The 10,499-nt window shown below is 36.2% G+C and overlaps 1 long non-coding RNA gene across 1 annotated transcript; it reads left to right on the top strand.

The window, feature by feature from the left end:
- The first annotated feature begins 1,081 nt into the window (after positions 1-1,081).
- LOC140162118 (uncharacterized) lies at positions 1,082-8,485 on the top strand. Its single transcript, XR_011860195.1, has 5 exons — positions 1,082-1,526; positions 4,726-4,910; positions 6,353-6,538; positions 6,936-7,058; positions 7,426-8,485. It is a non-coding gene; the product is annotated as an uncharacterized lncRNA (long non-coding RNA).
- Positions 8,486-10,499: the final 2,014 nt, after the last annotated feature.

Genomic DNA, 10,499 nt, shown 5'->3' with positions numbered 1-10,499 from the left:
ACCAAAATATTAATTTTACACGGCCTTATGGTACCATGATCAAACTGTCATCTTTTTTGGAATTGCTATCTTCAGTAGACATGTCTTACTAGTAGTAAGACATGTCTACTGAAGATAGCAATTCCAAAAAAGATGACACCTACATTGTACAGTAGAATTGCTATCATGCTAAGCCATCTACAGTAGACAGCAAGTTGTATGCTGTGCTACATACATATCTTCAGTAGGCAACACAATAGATAGCAAGTTGTACACCTTGCTATCTTCAATAGACAGCAACTTGTATACCTTACTATCTTCACTCTTCAGTAGACAGCAAGTTGTACAGTGTATGTCTTGCTTCTTACAGTAGAGTTAGGGATTCAATCATGTTTCATCGTTGTTCATCACCGATTAACAACGATGTGTCCGCGTTGTCTCCCGCGAGTTGTTAATCGGTCATAAACAACGGCGAAAACAAGCTAAATATCGTCTAATTCACATGATTCTTCCCATTCAGCATATCCGTTTGTCATTGCCACTCAACCTTACAAGATGATCAGTGATTTCTCTGTTGATATTGATATCAGCAATAAAACTAAAAGTGGTAAAGTTAGCTGCTACTTTCATAACAATGAACATTACGAAAGTGTTTACACATAAGTTCCAAAATGATGAATTTTATGCACTCACGCGTAACACGTACGCGCAACCTGGTGTATATGGTACTGGAAAAGTGTGGATTCATCACAGATTAATAACGCTTGGCTCCTGTACAAAGGTACAGGAAGAGTTGTTGAAAACAAGATGTATGCTTTGTTATTATGAGTAGATATTATGCCAAGTTGTATGCCTACTCTTGCTATCTACAGTATGTATACAACAAGATGTATGCATTGTTATTATCAGTATATGGCAAGTTGTATGCCTGCCCTTGCTATCTACAGTATACAACAAGTTTTATTTATTTTCTTTATTAAGTTGCTGTCTTTGCAGTTGATAGCAAGTTGTATGCAACCAAAATCTGTGCTTGCTTGCTTCAGTAGACAAGTTGCCTGTAGATTGCCGATACATGTAGCAAGGCATCTAAAACTTCCTGTGTACGAAAAATCAAGTATAGAATATGAGCTAATATGTTGTCTACCAAAGATACATGTAGCAAAATAACAAACAACTTGCTGTCTACTTTACATAGCAAGACATACAACTTGGACAAACTCCAAAAGTCCGCATGAGATATACTTTTTAATGTAAAACTTACCATTTCTGTTCTTGAGATCAAATATCATGGATTTAAAGAATTTTGTTGCTGTGCAACATGTCATATTTTAAAAACTGCAATATGTTTGATATATAACTTATGTACCTTGATTCTTAATTTACAGAGACAGAATTGTCACCACAGTGTTATGTTGAAGGGGATGTTAGTGCCTACATCATTGTACATAAGAACAATTGATGTGGTCCTCATGATGAAGGGAAGTGTTATGGTCCATTTTCCAAAATTTAATGGCGCAGATGTTATCATTATGGAGGTGAAACAGGAGGTAAGTGAAGATTCTATGGAATATCTATAGCATTTTTCAGTATTCAGCCTAAAAACTACTACCCCCCCATAAAAATGATGATGAGTATTGGATGAATAGGGGAAGTGGCATATCTGGTTGCATACCAGATATTCATGAGAAATAAATATTTATATCGAATAACCAGGGGCGTAGCAAGTGCTTCAGGGCTCATGCATGGACTAGGGTGATTCACAAAAAATGAAATTGGTATTTTTCAACGGGACACCCCCTCATTTTGTTCATTTTGGTAATAAAATTATACCTGCAAAATATGAAAAAAATTCAAAAAGTTTAGGGGTGCTACCGGTCAATGAACTTTTGTACACAAAGTCAATGGGATTTTTTGTCAAAAATTTCAAACGCTTATTTCAGGGCCTAAAAAGTCTACCAGGCTTCCAAAACTGAAGTAAATGTTCAATGATATACCTAACTTTGTGAAAACATGGGTTTTTACCAAATTAAAGTTCATAGTTGACTGTAATAATAAAAAATGTTTCAAAAGTGACAGAGGGAGTGTAGCTCAAGAAAAGAATACCTTGGGATATCCCCTGGAATCCCACCAGGCACCCCAAATTTATACCTTATTGAACTGAACTGTTGATAAAAAAAAAGATTAAAATTCTTCACATATTAGTTTACCCCAATGGTGATACCAGCTTTTGAAATCTTATGTAATAGTAACTATCAAAATCCATACATCTGTATCAGGGGTGGTCATTATGGCCATACCTGATGAAGATTTGTATTGTTTGAATTGAATGACCACAGGAAGGATTAGATTCACCATGGTTGAAAAGAAATGTATATAAATTGGGGTCACAACATTGGATAGTGGCAAGTTCAAAACTACACCTTGTGCAAGGTACTTGTGACAAGAGCTAGAGTGGCTAAGACACATTTACTACTGGATTACACATTAAACATTACACTACACTTACATAAAATTACAAACCTACACACATTCAACACTTGAATAACATAATTTACAAAGCAAAAACAAAAACAAAAAAAACAAAAAAACACTTAAAAAAAAAGAAAGAACTAGAGCCCCATAAACACAACTTTATATTAGCCAAGTACCATAATATTTTGGCTGTTCCAGCAACTGCCTTGCCCCAAATGTAACAGTTTTCACAAAAATGCAATTTTCTGGAAAGCGGTTTAACATTTTTACAATTTTCTTTAGCATTTATTTTAAGGACATTACTCACACTATGATCAAATATTTTTGGCACAATCAGGGAAAATTAACATGGCTTTTTTGTGTTGTAAAGAAAATGGCTCATAAATCCCATTGACTTTGTGTACAAAAGTTCATTGACCGGTAGCACCCCCTAAACTTTTTTGATTTTTTTTCATATTTTGCAGGTGGCCATGCGTTTTAAACTGGGTACACCGATAGGGTGGAGCAGTACTTTTGTGCGAGATTTTTTGTGCTAATTCTTAGTATTTTTAAGTCAAGGGTGTCACCTACCTAGACAAATTACCTATCAATTTAAAGCTTTTGATGAGACCTTTGTATTGATACCATAACAATTTATGTAGCATAAACCATTCTTAAGTTATTTTGATTTTTAATGAAAACATGACAGGGTGGAGCCGAGGATTGATATGGAGGATTGATATGTAAATTTAACTAAAAATTTCAAAAAAAATAGAGGTATATTGATATATTTGCTTCTTTTAATTGGTTTTATGTTGTAAAGACTTAAGAACAATCATTTAGAAACTAAAAAAGGTTACTCTGTCTTTAAATTTAGTGAATTTCTAGTGCAAATCCCTTGATTATACAGATAATGCCTTAAATTGCACTGTTTGTGTGTAAATCCCTATTCGGAATGCCTGAAATGTGTGTTTCAAATATGTTCGCACACAGCGAAACCTGTAGCAGGTATCACAATAAAAATATACATTTTTTTAAAGCTCTTGAGCCAAGGAACTCAGATATGATGTTCTTTTCAGCATAGGGTGTAATGTAAAAAATATATATCACTGAAGATCAAACATTTTTTATGGAAAATGTTGCTATTCAAAGTCCACTACCTCCCTAACCAATCTTCCTACTGGTAAACTAATATCATTTTTTGATTCCCTGTTTAATTTCCTGTCAGGAAATGTATACTTTTCTTGTACTTATGGAGTTAGTTAACAAACAATTATATTTTTATCAAAAAGCGTGCATTTTCATAGAGAAAAAAAATTGGAAATTTTGGGTACCGAAAAATCTACCAACTCAAAACACATGGCCAGGTATGATTTTATTATCAAAATGAACAAAATGAGGGGGTGTCCCGTTGAAAAATACCAATTTCATTTTTTGTGAATCACCCTAATGGACAAGGAGCAGTGCGGGTCCCTTTTAACATCTGCTTTATCAGCCCTAACCCTCTTTATTTTTGCTATTACTTGGGGCCCCTGAACCCTCCGGCCCATGGACTTTGTCCACCCTATCCACCCGCTTGCTACGCCCCTGCAAATAACTCAATTGAGAATGAACACATATGAATGGCATAAGGACCTTCTTGGAAAAAACTGCAGAGGGGGTACTACACCCTGGCCAATTTTGTGCCTATTTTGCATTTTTCTCAAAAATTATATCGCATTGGTGACAAGTAAGATATGTATTTTATATGGGCAAAGACTACAACTAGTGCACTAAAAATTCAGCAACTCAAGGCAAGTAGTTATTGATTTATTGATCAAATATTGGTTTTCCCTCATTTTTGACTGTAACCCCACAAATGTTGTCTGTACTGAAATAAAATTTCCAGTGCAGTAGTTGTAGTCCTTGCCCCTATAATATACATATCTTACTTGTCACCAATGCACTATAATTTATGAGAAAAATGCAAAAATAGGCACAAAATTGTGCAGGGATGTAGTACCCTCTTAACATAATCATAAATCCATTTCTTTCTATTATAAACCACTAAACCAAATTCAAACAAATTTCGGAACAAATTGTGCTACATTTTTTTTTTTTTTTTTAATTGTGTGATTTTAATATGCACTTTTAGAGTACAAAATAAAGCGTCTTTTTATTTGTTATTGGGACACAGTGTGTATTTGTGTGGCAATGTTTGTACTTTGTTGAGGTTAAGAAATTCTATGATATATTGCATTTGTATTTTTCTTATTTTGACAAAATGAAATGGTGTTTTGTTTTTATCTGCCCTAGGAAGTTGACTCTTTCCAATTAGAGATGTTATTTCTCTTAACCTGGACATGGATAAGAATAGCTTCATGGTGCTGATATGAGTGGATGACTGTGTGTGGAAGTTGTTCACAAGATGAAAAATTAATATATAGGCCTACATGTGGAGGTTGAAAATACTAATGTTCTTCCAGGCAGAGTGAAAGGAGGTAGGTTATCTTTGTTTGACTTATTTTGGTTTTACCTCATTTGGTAGTGATATCAGAGAGCTTGAGAGTGCTTACATGGCAAGTGCTATCGCCCTTTTACCTATGCGCTGTAAGAGTGTAGGTAGCACACACAATTTAGTACTGTGACAGCACACCTAAGAGTGAAAACCATTAAGAGGAATCTATGATACCCTTGTATGATAAATCATTGTGTTTCAAAAGAGGGAAAATGCCATGGAACTTAAAGTACGGTAATGCATTAGAAAAGGCTGAAAACCCAACTATTAGGCCCTGAATCATATTTAATCCTCATTTAGGCCTAGGAATTAGATTGTCTATGAAAAATGAGCATGATCTGACTTTTTATGAAGATTTGGCTAAGCTTTCAAAATGTGTGACATTTCAGAAATGAGAAACACCATGCTATTTTCAATCTTATGTAAGCTGTATGGCATATAGGGCGATCTAATGGGCAAAATCCTGCAAAAAGTCACTGGACTCTCTGTTTCCTCTGCACAAGCTGTCTTTATCTGACCTTCAGCTTGCAGAAAGTGTAAGTTTTAAAGAGCTGAGTCGCTCTCATGTCAAGAAAATTATGTTTTCCCGGACCCTGTTTGTACAGAATGCCAATGGAGACTATTTACCAATGTGCACCCCTCTTGTAGTAGGCAGGAATTATTTGTTTTTTGTAATTTTGTGTGTTTAGCGCATGCAATACATAGGGCACTTTGTGTTGGTGCTGTATGTACACCATGCTATTTCTATATCAATCCACAATGTTATAAGTCTTGACTATTACCAGCTGAACAAAGTATACCAAATTGTAAGGTGAAACAAATCAAATGATATTGAGAACTTTGTGGTTGTGAAATCAGTAGCTTCAGTAAATTATACATATATAATAGTTATATTTCCCCTGAAGAAAGCCAGTAGGGTATGATGAAGGCATGTGTTAAGGTATGAGGAAGATATGATTCAAGCAGAATAGATAGCTGTACTTGTCACATATGCATATGTATGGAGGAATCCTGTGGTGGGTCCTGTGGTTGCCTGCTCTTCAGCCTAAGGATGTCAACTTGTAAAATAGGCTGAAAAATAAAATAATATTCAAATCCAATTGTAATCATTATCAAGTGTGTGAAAATATTGTATCAAACACAAAATAATGATAAAATTGGATGCTTTATGCCCAATATTTATTGATCTCGTTATGAGTTTTAATTTTAAAATATTAGATTCGACTAGCGCCTCGTCAATATTCTAAAACTCGGCTCGACTAATAAATATGGGCTCAAATGATCCAATTTTATATCAAACCTGGGCATAGCTGCACTATATAATATAGGGTGCTCACTATTTATATCTTTGGATGACCTATTTTGGATATGCTGTCCTAATTTTTTTAAATCGTCAACAACAAGTGTTCCTTTTTCTTCTTGCAGCTGTGACTGCCTACTTGGATTGAATGAGGAATTGTAGCCAGTTGGTAAAGACAAAGGAGAGGGCAAATAATGAAGAGCCAAATTTCCAATGGAAAAAAGCTTTAAAAACAAGAAATACAACCTACTTCCAGTTCGAATCCAAGATTATGGTGTCTACAACAAGAGTTGACAAACAGCAAGTCATCGGTAAATACTACATCATTTATGCAAGAATGTGATTCTACTATAATTTGGCAATGGACTGGATGGAAATTGAAGTTTTGTCCATGTAATTTAGCATTATCAAATACATTGTATGCGGCAAATGCCAGTTTTAAGCTTGTTCTCATGACATGGCATGTAAATATTTGCATTTGGTCACTTTTTCAGGAAAAAATTATGGGGGTATTTTAGAGCTGATGGGGTATTTATTAGGAACAAGACAGTATTTATAAGGATCAAGACTTAATTGGATGGAGGTTACTGTATGGGATAAGGAAACATAAGGAATCATCAATTTTTTTTTTTTAAAGCAAAATATCTAAAGAAAAATAGGTAACAATTGATGAACAAAATAAGATTGAATAAATTCTTTTTATTACAGTAAGTCTTTTGAGAGCATTGATCATGAATCTGGATCTGGATTGGTATATCCCAGCACTGATGATAATGGTTCTACAACATCTGCTACTGATCCCAATGAAGTTCAAATGGGAAATGGAGAGAGGTAAATTGAAAGATGTTTGTCAACCCAGTTTAACATGAAAAAGTGGTCATTAAATTTGGACCTTGTAGGATATTGTTATCATTGGGGAGAGGGTGCATTTTTAGTCTAGTCATGCTCTCTGTAACACTCATGTTAGATACTGTTTTCTGCCCACCAACGTTTTTTATAGTATTTCACGGTCATTAACGCTTCAGAGACACACATTCACAAAACAATATTTAAAATCCATATAAAAAAAATTGACTGCTTAACTAAGAGATATTACAAGCATGCAATTAAATAATGCATACATTTGATGTGTATTCCAATTAGACCATTGGCATTTGTTCAGTTACATTCACTCAGTTTTGTCTTTTATTCTCTACAGTGGAGAAGAATCAGTAACACAAATGGAAGGACAGGAATGATGAGGCATTCATTATGTGGTTGGATGTGTTGCTGTGAAAAAGGTCCTAACTGTGAAACATGGACTTGCATGCTATGGAGCATGAAAAAACCTGCCGTAAATCACAAAATTTGACGCATATATGGGGATCGCCATTGGGGTGCCGAGAACCACCAGCAAAGCAACATTTGCTGCTTAACTAAAAGATATTACATCGCATCACAAGCACCCTGACTTTGTGTCGGCAACAGGTACAGTACACGTTCATGGAGTCACGGTCATGATGACGATGCCTGAATAGACATTTCCAAGTCTTATATACTAGAATCAGCAGGACATAATTGAGAGCAGTAAACAGTATTTTCTTTGTATTCTTGGAACTTCAGGTTATGCATATATACATGCATACAAAGCATACAACTTACTGCCTACTGAAGAGAGCAAATCATACAACCTGTACTATTGATAGCAATGCATTACTTACTGTCTACTGTAGATAGCAATGCATACAACTTACTGTCTACTGTAGATAGCAATGCATGCAACTTACTGTCTACTATAGATAGCAATGCATACAACATGTACTGTAGATAGCAATAAATAAATAAAATAAATTCTGGTGTTTTATATAGCCTCTTTTCCCACCATTAACGGCCTTCTATGTGAGCATTTGGGCGTTATAGCGCCAGCAGTTTGTTCTATTTCTATAATGTGCTGTTGTATGTATGCATGCATGGTGTGCAGGGGGGGGGGTTGCAAGGAGCGTATGTGGTGTGCGGGCGAGGTGTTTGCGCGGATACATAACATGAGTATGCGTGCTTTGTTACTCGTTATATAAAATCTTTATACTTGTTGTAAATAAACGTCCCAATGGGCCATTACTGCTGGCACTGGCACATATTTTAATAGTACGGCACGGTCAGAGAATCACGTGCGCCATCTTCCACCATTAACGGCCTTCTATGTGAGCATTTGGGCGTTATAGCGCCAGCAGTTTGTTCTATTTCTATAATGTGCTGTTGTATGTATGCATGCATGGTGTGCAGGGGGGGTTGCAAGGAGCGTATGTGGTGTCTTGGGCGAGGTGTTTTGCGGATACATAACATGAGTATGCGTGGTTCTTAGGCGTGGATGATTTAAATGCATTATAGTCGTTTATATTGCCATGTTTAATTGGTGTGGTATTTTTATAGGGATATAAATTATAAGGGGGGGGGGTGTAGTTTAATCATGTTTATGTAATCATGTTTGTAAATTTTACTTCAGTACATGTGGTGAACTGTGTAATTTTGTTATTTTGTGTATGAACGCACCGCTGGTTAGGCGTGTGCCGCTGATCCAAAAGCGTATGTTCGAATAAATAAATAAAATAAAATATATATAGCAATGCATGGAACCTTCTATCTACTGTAGATAGCAAGCAATGCATACAACTTACTGTCTACTGTAGATAGTAATGCATACGACCTGTGTACTGAAGATAGCAAGGCATACAGCTTGCTGTCTACTGAAGATAGCAATGCATACATCTTGCTGTCTACTGTATACAACTTACTGTCTACTGTCGTCAGCAATGCATTCCACTTACTGTCAACTGTAGATAGCAATGCATACAACTTGCTGTGTACTGTTACAGTAGATAGCAATACATATAACTTGCTGTCTACTGCATACAACTTACTGTCTACTATAGATAGCAATGCATAGAAACTACTGTCAACTGTAGATAGCAATGCATACAACTTGCTGTGTACTGTTACAGTAGATAGCAATTAATACATATAACTTGCTGTCTACTGCATACAACTTACTGTCTAGTGTCTACTATAGATAGTAATGCATAGAAACTACTGTCTACTGCAGATAACAATGCATACAACTTACTGTCTACTGTAGACCCTCCCTTGGGTCCATGGAGAACGACTGGTAATGTAGATTACATAGCATTAAAAATCAACCCAATACATGGACCCTCCCAGTCTGTAAGCAATTTGCCTTCAAGTTCCCACAAAATGCTGGGAGTTCACTTTTACGGATTTGGAGTCACGCATAATCTTTCTATATACCACATCCATGTTTTCACTACATTAACGCGTTTGTGTAGCGACTAAAACAACGATATTGTATCCGACCAATCAACGCAGCTTGGCAGCGGGGATATTTGAAAAGGCTTCCTAGCTAAATAATGTGCAAACATTTGCAAAAACCGCACGCGATAATATACATAATATGGACAATAGGCCTAAGTCCGAGTCGAGTGGTTGCCTTTTATTATTGCGCGTACCATGTGTCTATCAGACGCGTGCCACTTGAGCTCAATACCTCTCAGTTGTTGACAACTGTCCCATCCGATCTTGCGTAACATCCCGCGGCATACCTTTGTGCTACCATATTTGAATTGAAACTGGGGCTGGGCTTTCGTAAGTGACATCGGAAACAACGTGCTTCGTTGAACGAATATTTGGAAGGGAGATCTCTAACAGATTGGACCAGTCTCGGAATCAGCGCTCAATGGACTTTCGCGTTCACTTATAATACTGAGTATATTTCTATATTGCTGCATGGTTGACTGTGGTGGGTGTAATTAGTGGCGTCGATTTGTGGATGAAGAGGAATGGGTTTTTGGCATTGAAGAAAATAAGGGGGGGGGGGGGGTTACAGGACTTTTCATATTTTTTTCATAGGGCATTATGTAATTATTTATTGTTACATTATCCAGAGATGGAACCGAACCGAGAATGGGGGCCAGTCTATGTCTACTGAAGATAGCAATGTATACAACTTGATGTGTACTGTAAATAGCACTGTATACAATCTACTGTCTACTGATGATAGCAATGTATACAACTTGCTGTGTACTGTAGATAGCAATGTATACAATCTACTGTCTACTGAAGATAGCAATGTATGCAACTTGCTGTCTACTGTATAGCATTGTATATATCCTACTGTCTACTGAAGATAGCAATGTATGCAACCTACTGAAGATAGCAATGTACATAACCTACTGTCTACTGTAGATAGCAATACATACAATTTATTGTCTACTGTAGATA

Source organism: Amphiura filiformis, chromosome 10 (assembly GCF_039555335.1).
Source record: "Amphiura filiformis chromosome 10, Afil_fr2py, whole genome shotgun sequence".
Taxonomy (NCBI): domain Eukaryota; kingdom Metazoa; phylum Echinodermata; class Ophiuroidea; order Amphilepidida; family Amphiuridae; genus Amphiura; species Amphiura filiformis.
The sequence above is the reverse complement of the archived record's forward strand: the minus strand, read 5'-3'. Positions and strand labels throughout refer to the sequence as shown.